General features: G+C 33.4%; 1 protein-coding gene across 1 annotated transcript in view; it reads right to left on the bottom strand.

Annotated features, from left to right (window-relative positions):
• Nucleotides 1–11,536, bottom strand: part of LOC105115780 (uncharacterized) — an 85,285-nt gene that overhangs the window by 30,444 nt on the left and 43,305 nt on the right. The window lies entirely within an intron of this gene.

The following is an 11,536-nucleotide window of genomic DNA, read 5'->3' as shown; positions in this document are numbered from 1 at the left end:
TATCTTGTATTATTAGATATATTATTATAAAACATGTTTTGGTTAAGGAGTTATTGATACTTCAAGTGCAAAATGATGATATAAAACCATGATAAAAATGCACTTTTAAGTACTAATCACACTGCGAGGCACAACATTCATACTTGTAGTGCCTTCAAGAAGAGGCTCATGCATTTGATCAAAGCTGGATGGATAATTTTTGAAGGAACTCCAAACGTGAGTTCGAACCCTCTACCCCATCATGCTCCACGTACTAGATCGGTGAATACACTGGAAGTGGAATGCTCCAAAAACCTTAAAGCACTAATAGCAAGAGTAGGGTGTGAAGAAGATAATGTGCATTCTTGAGTATAAAAGATAAAGTTCTGTCACAAGATGCGAGGATGGAAACCTGCCCAATTATTACCTTTTGTTTGATCATGTTTGTTTTAACCTGTTGGCAATTTGGTTTATAATGCCACAAGATTTTCCTTGTCAACTGAACCTTTCTTATTAATAAGATCATGTGCCTTTCTATGTTCATAATGTGCTTTCATTTTTGTTGATGAATATAACACATTGAGCACACCATTTACTCACAAAATCACTACACCAAGAATTTTTTGGTATTTTCCTTTTTCTCTCTCCAAGAAATAAGCACGACCCCATATTTTCATAAGGATTTTTGGAAAATAAAAGTTTAATATAAAAACAAAAATCAAATTGGTGTTTGTTCTAATAAAAAAGTTCTGAAAATTTAAGTGATATCCTAACACTTAAAAAAAAACTGAAAGACAACCTAAACACCATGAAATAACTTTAAAGCTGAGTTTTGACTGCATGAATAATGAAAAACCATTTTTGCATATTTGCATGTGAGAAAGCAAAGCTTGTCGATTCTAACTACATGCGTTTGAAATGAAGAAAGGCTATCTTTGATTTTCCTTTCACAAAATCTAAAAAAATCCCTTGTAATCCCTTTTCGAGCCTAGTGCATTTTTTATAACCTTGGCTAGGATCACACCCTACACTGGAGGACAAGTGCAAAAAAATTCCTTAATGACCAAAAATGCCCAAACAACCCTAGGGGGCATGAAAAAAATTCTTAATGATAAAAGTGCCCAAACAACACTAGGGGCCATGAAACAAAATCCTTAATGATCAAAAGTGCCCAAACAAAGCTGGGGAGCATGAAAGAATTCCGAAAGAATTCCAAAAAGATTTGAGCGTGCCATAAAAATCACTAATATAATTATGCTCAAAACAAAAAGAAGAAAAGCCCAACACTGGGGGGCACCATGGACCATTTTGCAAGTTAATTTCAAGGTCCAGAAATTCATGAAAATAAAAAAGAGTTTGGGATATAAGCACTAGTGATCCTTAATCTTGAAGTCCCTTAAACACTTTTTCAGCTTATAAATATCTTTTTTCTTTATAACCAAGAGCCAAAGCCTATGTTACGTGCCCAATTAAGCCCTTTCTAATCAAAGGCAAGCAATTTGGATCGGTAGACTTTGCTTTCCCATGCAAAACAAGTCAATTATTCATGCAAGCAAAATGAATGCTTTGAAAATTGGTTCTTTAAAACCCACAAATTAAAGCTTAAACCCTTTTGACCAATCAAACACCACTTCACTTCACCAAAAGCAAAACAAAATTTCCAACACTCATGTAAACCTATCCATGACAATTGCTTGAATTTTTCAGAACAAGTTTGTCTTGAACAAACATCAAAATGATTTTTTTAGAATAGCTTTGAATTTTCAAAAATTCTCTATGAAAACAACTCCTTGTAAATAACTAAATCTTATTCCATATAGCCTCATCCCCAAGGAAAACCCAAATTGAACACTTGGAGACATGATCAAACTGGGGGGTAGTCAACCAAAACACATAGGGTTGGCTCCATTCTACTTCTTCTAAGAAAACATGAGATATAGTGCATAGCTGGCAATCCTTCAGATAAAGGTTTGTGGGTAAAGAAGTATGTTAATCCCCCTTTAGAGGTCAAGATCACAAGATATGACTCGAGTAAGCAAGAGCAAAAAGAGTTTACTATCAGAGACTCAAACTTTTGAGAACATAAAAACTCCATGAAGAAAAGGGGACCTATATTTCTCAAGTAAGTACACATGCATATTAATCACCATTTTCATCCCTAACATATCGGTGTCTCACCGTCATCTATTTTTGAGTGGGCTATTGAGCCCTCATCATTCAAATAGTGTGCTTTCTAGCCTTATCTCCCTTTTGAAAGCACTTTCCAGCCCTCACTTCTTGGGTAGTGTGTTCTCTAACTCTACCTCCTTTTGAGTGCGCCTTAGAGCCCTCAACCACTTTAGGTAGTGTATTTTCCAACCCTACCTCTTTTCGAGTGTGACTTTGAGCCCTCACCTCATAGGTAGTGTGTTTTCTAACCTTGCTTACTTTCAAGTACGCCTTTGAAGGTAGAGCGTTTTCTAACCCTATCTCCTTCTGAGTGCGCTTTTCAGCCCCCGTTCCCCTTCGAGTCCTATCTCTTTTTGAATGCTCCTTTGAGCTCCCGTCTCTTGAATAATGTGCCTTGAGCCCTATCAAGCTGTCTCTTCAAGACATTTCACCTGGACAGGTCACCCATCACAATCAAACCTCTTTGAAAACTCTTTTCATCTTCATATGGGTCGGTTACCCATTACAATGAAAGCATCTTTTAAGAAATCATTACATTTCTCACAACCTTTGAAATATTCTATTTGGGTTTGTTACCCATTACAATAAAATCGTTTTGAGAAATCATCGTATTTTTCACCTCTCTAAAAAATCATCGTATTTTTCACCTAGGCAAGTCGCCCATTACAACAAGACCACTCTGAAAAGTCTTTGCATCTTTCAACCACTTTGAAAAATCTCTGCATTTTTTTTTACCTGGGCAGGTCTCCCATTACAATAAGACTACTTTGAAAAATCTTTGTATTTTTCACCTAGGCAGGTCGCCCATTACAACAAGACCACTCTGAAAAGTCTTTGCATCTTTCAACTACTTTGAAAAATCTCTGCATTTTTCACCTGGGCAGGTCGCCCATTACAACAAGACCACTTTAAAAAATCTCTGCATTTTTCACCTAGATAGGTCGCCTATTACAACAAGACCACTTTGAAAAATCTTTACATTTTTCATCTGGGTAGGTCGCCTATTATAACAAGACCACTTTGAAAAATCTCTATATTTTTCACCTGGGCAAGTCGCCCATTACAACAAGACCACTCTGAAAAGTCTTTGCATCTTTCAAACACTTCGAAAAATCTCTACATTTTTCACCTGGGTAGGTCACCCATTATAATGAGACCACCTCAAAAAAAAAAATTTCAATTTTCTTTGGGAAGGTCACCCATGACAATTCGACTACTTTAAAATCTTTGAATTTTCAAAAGAAAAATCTTTGAGTGCTCTTTCTAGCCCTCAAAAGGATTCATCATTTCTTAATATGATAAGTCCATCATCTCTCATTCTTCTTTACAATGCTTACTATCTAAAGTCTCTTATGAGATTTTCTATCGTAAGCATTGTAAAGAGGGAGGCAACTGTCATAACCCAATTCTGGGTTATTCCCTAAAAATTCACTGTTTTTTCAAAATCAAAAAATCAAAAAAATAAAATAATGGCTAGCAACATGGAGAAAACATGCCAGAAAATCAAGCTGAATTTTTTAAGGAAATTTAAGGCCTAATTGTACCCAATTGTGTCCAAGAAAAAATAAAAAAAATACAAATTCAAGGTCAAATTAAATGATTATTGGATGAATTTGCATAATGACATAATTAAATTTTTAATAGGCCAATTTGATTTAATCATGGGCCAAATTAAATTTTAATTATGTTTAAGAATTAATTTGAGCTTAATTGAAGGATTTAATTAAGTGCAAGGACTTAATTATACTTTAAATAGGTCAAATTAATTTTATTTAGGGCTTAATTGATGAAAAATTAAGTTTAAGAGCTTAATTTGGGCTTAATTGAGAAGAATGAAATTTTAAGAGACCAAATTTAATTTTTACCAAGTTAATTGATTGAAATCAGAGGCAAAATTGTAAGAAAATTCAAGTTTTAGGGTCAATTAGGGGTTAAATTGATAAAATTCACATCCAAGGACCAATCTGCAAGAGGCGCCACACTTTAGGGGCTTAATTGAGAAAAATCAGGGGCTAAATTGAAGAAATTAAATGTTTAATGGTTAATTAGGGGTTAAATTGACAAATTCCAAGACCAAGGACCATATTGTAAAAGGCACATAACTTCGGGGTTCCAATTGAAGTTCAAGAGGGGCTTAATTGCATTTAATCCGAAGTTTAAAGTCAATTAGGGGTTCAATTGAAAGAAATTGAAAGAAAAAAGACTCAATTGAAATTTAGTGAAAATCCTTATTTTAGTCCAAAACGACGCCGTTTTACCAAAAAAAAAAAAAGAGAGGACCAGACAACGCAACGTCTTGTCACTGTTCATTGTCTTCTTCTTTTACCCGGTTAAAACTGGTTCGGTAGCCTACTTTGCTGGTGCATTTAATGCACTAAATGTCCACCAAATTTAACCAAACTTGCACAGAAATGATCATATGCAGTTGCTCTACATCATGGTGTGAATAGTTCAGTTAGAATGACAACCCATCGGCATGGAATCCGGCCTAAACATACCAACTCAGCAGCTTTTTCGGCAGATTTGACAGTGTGCTATGCCTACTTTGAACCAACGGTTGGGATCCTTCCCAACAGAATCAAGAGCTAAAATTTTACCCCAGTGTAGACAAGATTGCCCTCTTCCACCACCTATAAATAAAGGTGGAATTGATGGCATAAGAGAGGAGAAAATCGAGTCCAAATTTGACAAAAAACCAACCTCCTCCCTAGTTTTTTTTTCTTTTTCTGCAACAAGTCTCTCTCTCTACACTCTCTCTCCACCATGCTCTCAGCGACTCCAAGCCACGCTGCCACCAGCTCATTTTCCACCCTCTCCACCACACTTATTCCTCTCCACCGAAAGCACCTCCTTTTTCCTCCACAGCGGCAGCAGCCCATCAATGCCATCATTTTCATTTTCTTCCTTCTCCAGTATCGGCAGTAGCAGCACCGACTCCTCCACAGGCGCCGCCACCAGCTTCAGGGTGACTACCCGGACCACCTCTAAGCTCACTCCAGGCCGGTGACAACAATTGCTTCTCCCCCCGCAAGGTTGCTTCCCGCTCCACTCCACCAGCTGTAACTCCAACGTTGCATGCAGAACATGAACTTACAGTTCACCTTCTGCACATAATTAAGTTTACTTGGGCCGGACCAGTTTTGGCCCAGACCAAATGTTTAGGCCGGGTCCGCCCCCCCAAGAAAAAACTAAAATTCTGGGCTGATATCGACCCAACCATTTTGGGCCGGTGTTGGCCCACCTTTTTTGGGGCTGAGCTCAGCCCAGTCAGCTGGGCCGGCCCAGCCCACATGTTTTAATAATATTTATATATATAATATTCTATTATATATTTAAAAAATGGCCTAGTCAGCTGGGCCGGCCCAGCCCACATGTTTTAATAATATTTATATATATAATATTCTATTATATATTTAAAAAAACAAAAAAAATTCTAAAAAAATTGAAAACCCTTAAAATTTTTTTGTTATTTTCTTATATATTTTTCTATCAATTTTGCATAATATCGGTTTGTATATTTACACTAAAAAATACAAATCAGGTGTTAAAATATCCAGTTTTCTCCTAAATATTTCAAAAATATATATATTTTAAATCAATTTCTATTTCTAAAATTATTTTTATTGCATACAGCCGAATCTTAAAATTTTTCCAAGCATATTTTTCATTAAAAAAACAAAAAAGCAAAAATTGCATATTTTTTTCATGTTTTTTTGTTTAAAAAATCAAAAATGGATATCGTAACCAGTTTATGATTATCCATTAGGATTTGGCAAACATGTCAAAAATCTTTTTCCAATTTTTTTAGGGTGCAAATGTAGATTTTAATATTTGTGGGGTGTAAAATTACACGATAAAGTACACCCTCAGGTATTAAAGATACAATATGTAAATAAATGCGATGTTAATATTCAGGCTTTAGAACGGTTGGGATTTAACCCGATAAGGTAGAAACTCTCTCATGAAGAGAGATCTACCTTGAGCCTTAGATAAGACCAACAAATAGAAAACTGATTTAAAAAAAAATCAAACAACAATGCAGCTTACCTTAGGTAGGGTGCACTGGGGGTGATGCGTCTTCCCCTTGCATAATCAATCCCTTACTCAGACTCTCGCAGACCATAGGTTCCTAGTGACCATAATACTAGGTAGCAACTCCTAAAAATTAATCATAATTTTCCAACACACAACACCCCTCATCAGGAGGCACGACAAAAGCCTCTGCTATCGCCAGACGCCGCTCGCGCACCCTGTGACAATTATAACTTATATTAACAACAAATCAAGTTTCTTTCATAACTCAGGTGTCAGTTATACGATATAGTATGGGCTATGAGAGTGCCAAATATTTGTTGTACCAAGTGTTATACAACATAAATCTAGATTAGTCATTTAACAAGCAAAGTATTAAAGAGTGAACAAAATAACAAATACAAAACATGTTAGTATCAAACATTAAAGTTCATATTAAGTTTACACTATACTTATTCTTACATCATTAGTGTAACCTTTTTACCTTGACATAATAAACTTAGCTACACATAATGAAAGAAAAAAAAATAAACAAAATAAGAATATAAATAAGATAAAAGCTAACTAAGTAAAGGAAAGGAATTGAAAGGCATAAACTTGATATTAATGAAAGCAAAACTTAAGCATTACAAAAATACAAAAAGAGAAAGCAAGAGCATGATCTTGATTTGAAAACCAAGATACTTAAATGCATGGCAAATGCCTCCTTTTATAGGCTAAAATTGGAAACTATTGATATGATGACTAATTGATAAATGGGTGGCCCACTCTTGACTTGGTAACAATCCTTATCTTCTCTTATCTGCCCAAAATGTCATTGATAACGTTAGAATTAGAACTCTTTAAAAACATGAAAGTTGTAGGAAATTATCTCAGCTTTCCAGAAAAAAATGGAGGTTATGTGAACTTCTAGAACTCTAGATATGGGTCAAACACTAAACAATACTCGAGCTATAAGATAGATTCGGACTTCTTTCTTGTTGCTACAATTTGGACTTGAAAATGAACTTTTTTAAATCTTGGGCTCCATATGAAAGTTGTAGGCCTATATCTTACCATTCTATCCATATAAAATAAACCTAAATCCAAGATCTACAACTCCAGATATGACCCAATTACCGAATAGTATTCCGGTTTGGATTGCACCAACATCTCTTTTCTAAGTTTGGCCATCTGTTTGTTCTTTCCATTTCAGTTCTTAAACTTATTAATCAATCATTTCATTTATGTGATAGGCCTGTATTTAAAATGAATATTTACCACAAATTAAACGTATCTTATATTATTAGATATGTTATTATAAGACATGCTTTATTTAAGGAGTTATTGATACTTTAAATGCAAAATGATTATATAAAACCTTGATAAAAATGCACTTTTAAGTACTAATCAATAAACAAAGATGCCCAACTTCACTCTATAGTTAGTAAATAGGGAGCACACTCTTGGTTTCACTTTCACTAATAGTAAGCATTTTAATTATTAAATTGACTCCTTTTATTTGCAAAACAAGTAGTAATACCCTTTTCACCTAACCAACTGATAAGGGTCTAATAAACTCCTTGCACTCTCTCACAAGTTATAAGCTGAGATATGGAAAATATTTGGAATTAATATTTTTGAAATACAAAAAAATAAAATAAAATATGTTCTTGAAGTATTTGTGACATTTTCAATGTCTTTTCAAAAGAATTCAAAATTAAAAAAAATTATTTTTAACTTGTTCTGTTATTAACATGTACATTTCAAAATCATTGATCAATTCTTCTCATAGAGTCGATGTAGATGTTGCTTTATTTAAAAAATCAAAATAAATAAGAAATAAAAAAAATATAATAAACGGGAAAGGGACCAAAAGTGAAAAGGAAGGAAATGAAGGACCAAAAAATTTGGCTTAGAGGAAAAAGACAAATGATTTTGCTTGTAAATTAGGTGGTTATCTCACACTAAAAAAAGGAGGGGAGACCAAAACAAAATCCAAAAATCATTTTCCATAACTTTCTTTGCAACTCATGTACTCATACAAACACAAAAAAAACCCTAACCATATCTTGACAAAAGGAGTCACCAGCCATACAAAGGAAAAAAAGCTATCATTTTCAACCCTTCATTTTCTTCAACAAAACCACCAGTAAACAGTCTCTTCACCATAACTCATAACCACCCTGAGTAACCCCTTTACTATGTAAAAACCATCCTTACATTGGTTAAAAAGCATAGCTTCAATAGCCTTTTCAAGACCAAACCTAGCAACAACCATAAACCTTCCTCATTAATGCTAGCATAAATCCCTCACAATCTTCACATAAGCCTTTCCCTTCCTGATTGACAACCCTCACATCAGCCCTTGAAAGACAACCACCACGAAAGTCAAGACCACCCATTAGCACACCAATAATAGCTTTAACTTTTTCCTTCAACTATTTATCAATCTATATATACAAATGCATCTTTATCTCCCATTTGTGAATCGAAGCTAACAAAAAGAATAAATAAAGCTCTTCAATCTTCTTCCTTGTTATAGCCCCCTCCTCTCTACCTATATATGTCAACCTTTTATAATAATTAATTTGTTTAATTAGTATTCATGGTTTTAGAATTAATATGTAGATTTTAATATTTGAGGGTATAAAATTACCTGTAAAGTTTACCCTTAGTAATTACAGATAAAAAGTAGCAAATAAATACAATGCTAAAATTTAGGCCTTAGAACGATTATAATTTAACATGATAAGGTAGAAGCTTCTTCATGAAGAAGGATCTACCATGAACCTTATATGAGACTAACATATAAAAACACGACTTACAATAACAATCAATCAACAATACAACTTACTTAGGCAGGACGCATTAGGGGTGATATATCTTCTCTTTGCACAACTAGTCTTTTTACCATTTGACATCATACATGTCATGACAGGATAACAACTTTACTAAGGACTTGTCTGCTCAGACTAAATTTTATTTATTTGATTGTTTACTTATTTATTTATTTATTTTATCCTTGTAATTTAATTTTAGAATGTAGTTTTACATGTTGCTCATGCATTTTTTTAACACACTACTCATGCATAAGTGCATTGGGTATAAATGAATTTCTTCATGCATTTTAATTTTTGAATAAACTCAATTTTAAGTTAAGTGGTGAGCACCAATTTGCCTCATGACTTTTAATCAAGGTTCAGATTTATGAAATATGCAACTATGAGCTAAGCATTTACTAGGTAATGATGATCATATTATGCCTCAATCATTCCTTATAAACCTCTATATTACCTTTATGAAAGGTGGTCACTTGAAAGATTATAGACCTTTTATACACTAGATAGTAAGCTTACCCTTCATGTAGTGGCTTAAAACATGCCATTAGGATCTTAACTCCTTAAAAATTAATATTGTATCAAGGCAGACCTAATCAATAATCCTAAAATTCTTAGAATTTTTTAAGCTAAGACCATAAATTTTCCTAAATACAGGAAATAATTTGAGATGATATAGCTTTTTAAGGGGGATTCCTTTGGGACCAAGGCCAGGAAATTACTGCATATAAAAACAATTTTTGTCATTTTTTTAATGAAAGAGGCTCAAGCCCATCTTTTTGTTTTATATTCTTCAATGTGAATAAGATTTAACCAAGATGAAGACTTGAAAAAGATCTTTTAAGATTAATCATAATAAAAATATTTTGCTCATATTCAACAAAAAGGTCATAGATTATGGAAAATTTTTAATCCATATTCAATGTATGTGTTGTTACCTATTTTTTTAGCCCCATATAAATTTTAAAAAAGGAAAAATAAAAAAATTCAAAGAAATGTTGTAAGAAAATAAAAAAAAAATATCAGTGAGAAGAACATACCAAAACACCTAAGAAAGGGCAAAAGATTATTTGAGGAAGATCAAAATTGGATTTGACAATATATTTTTTACTAATGAATACCTCATTGATAAAGAAAATTTAATTTGAGGAGGAAAATTCAAGTTTGGATATTTAAGGACTCAATTGAAATTTTTTCAAGGCTTAATCAAATTAATGGTATCCTTTAGCCACAACACGAGCCTTAAGGTGATCGAAAGACCCGTGAGGTTTGAGCTTTGATTTAAAGACTCATTTAGAGCTAATAATATGCATATTAGGTGTGTGAGGTAGAAGGTCTCAGGTTTGATTCTTGTGGAGCACCTCAAGCTTTTTTTCCATTGCAAATTTCCATCCTTGATATGTCAATACAGATTTGATATTGGTTAGAGTTTGTGGGATATCATAGAAGAAGGCAATAGAAGTTAAGGCATATTTAGGATTAGGTCTAACAATGCCTCTATGGGAGCGATTAACATTAAGGGGGAAAGGGGTGCTGGAGGATGCATAAGTGGTTGGCAATGAACTTGTGGGATAATTAATTATGAGAGGCTCATATATATTAGAGTTATTCTTAATATATGGTAGTTCCTATCAGGATTCCTAGTTAGAACTGATGACATTAGATTTATAAGGATTTTTATCTGCTAGGTGTTGAAGATCATCAAATATGAACTGCGAGTTTGGAGTATAAAGTGGCATTGGTGGAAGAAGGATTGTGCATGATATGGACAGTATTGGAGGTGGAATTTTTATAGAGTATTGTCAATGTGAGATAACCATGAATTAAAAATATTGTTGATATAAGAGATGGGAGGTGTAATGCTTGAGTTCAAAGTATCTTTATAGGAAAAAAAATATGATTCATCAAACATTACATGTATAGATATGAATTTTATTTTATTTTTGCTAGGGGATTAAAGCACTTGTAACCTTTATATGTGTCCCTATAACCTGTAAAGATGTAAATAATAATTTTAGGATCAAATTTGTGTTATCATATGTCGTATGTGTAAGGAAAGTATTTAGAACCAAACACACATAACATAGAGTAATTATGATAATGACCATGAAGTTTGAATTATGGGGTTTCAAAATCAAGAGCAGACAAAGATAATTAATTAAGAAGGGATATTTTGGTAGTAAAATCATATACCCATATAAAGAAAGGTGCACCACTATGGAATAAATTTGTCATATCGAGTTCACATATTAACCGATGATGTCTTTCAATTATACTTGTTTGTTCTTGAATGTAAGAACATGATAACTGATGATGGATACTAATTGAAATAAAGTGAGAGAATAGTTTGGAATTTATGAATTGTCCTCTGCCATCAAAATGAAAAACCTTGATATGTTTGTTGAATTATCATGTGACATACCGTTCAAAAGCTAAACAAATGTTAACAAAGTTGATTTTTTTCTTACAAAGGTATAATCAAAGTGTATTTAGAAAAATCATCCACAAAATAGGCATAATATCTTAACTTTCCAATG

Source organism: Populus euphratica, unplaced genomic scaffold (genome assembly GCF_000495115.2).
Source record: "Populus euphratica unplaced genomic scaffold, PopEup_1.0 scaffold762.1, whole genome shotgun sequence".
NCBI classification, from domain to species: Eukaryota; Viridiplantae; Streptophyta; class Magnoliopsida; order Malpighiales; family Salicaceae; genus Populus; species Populus euphratica.
This window is presented reverse-complemented; position numbering and strand designations above follow the sequence as displayed.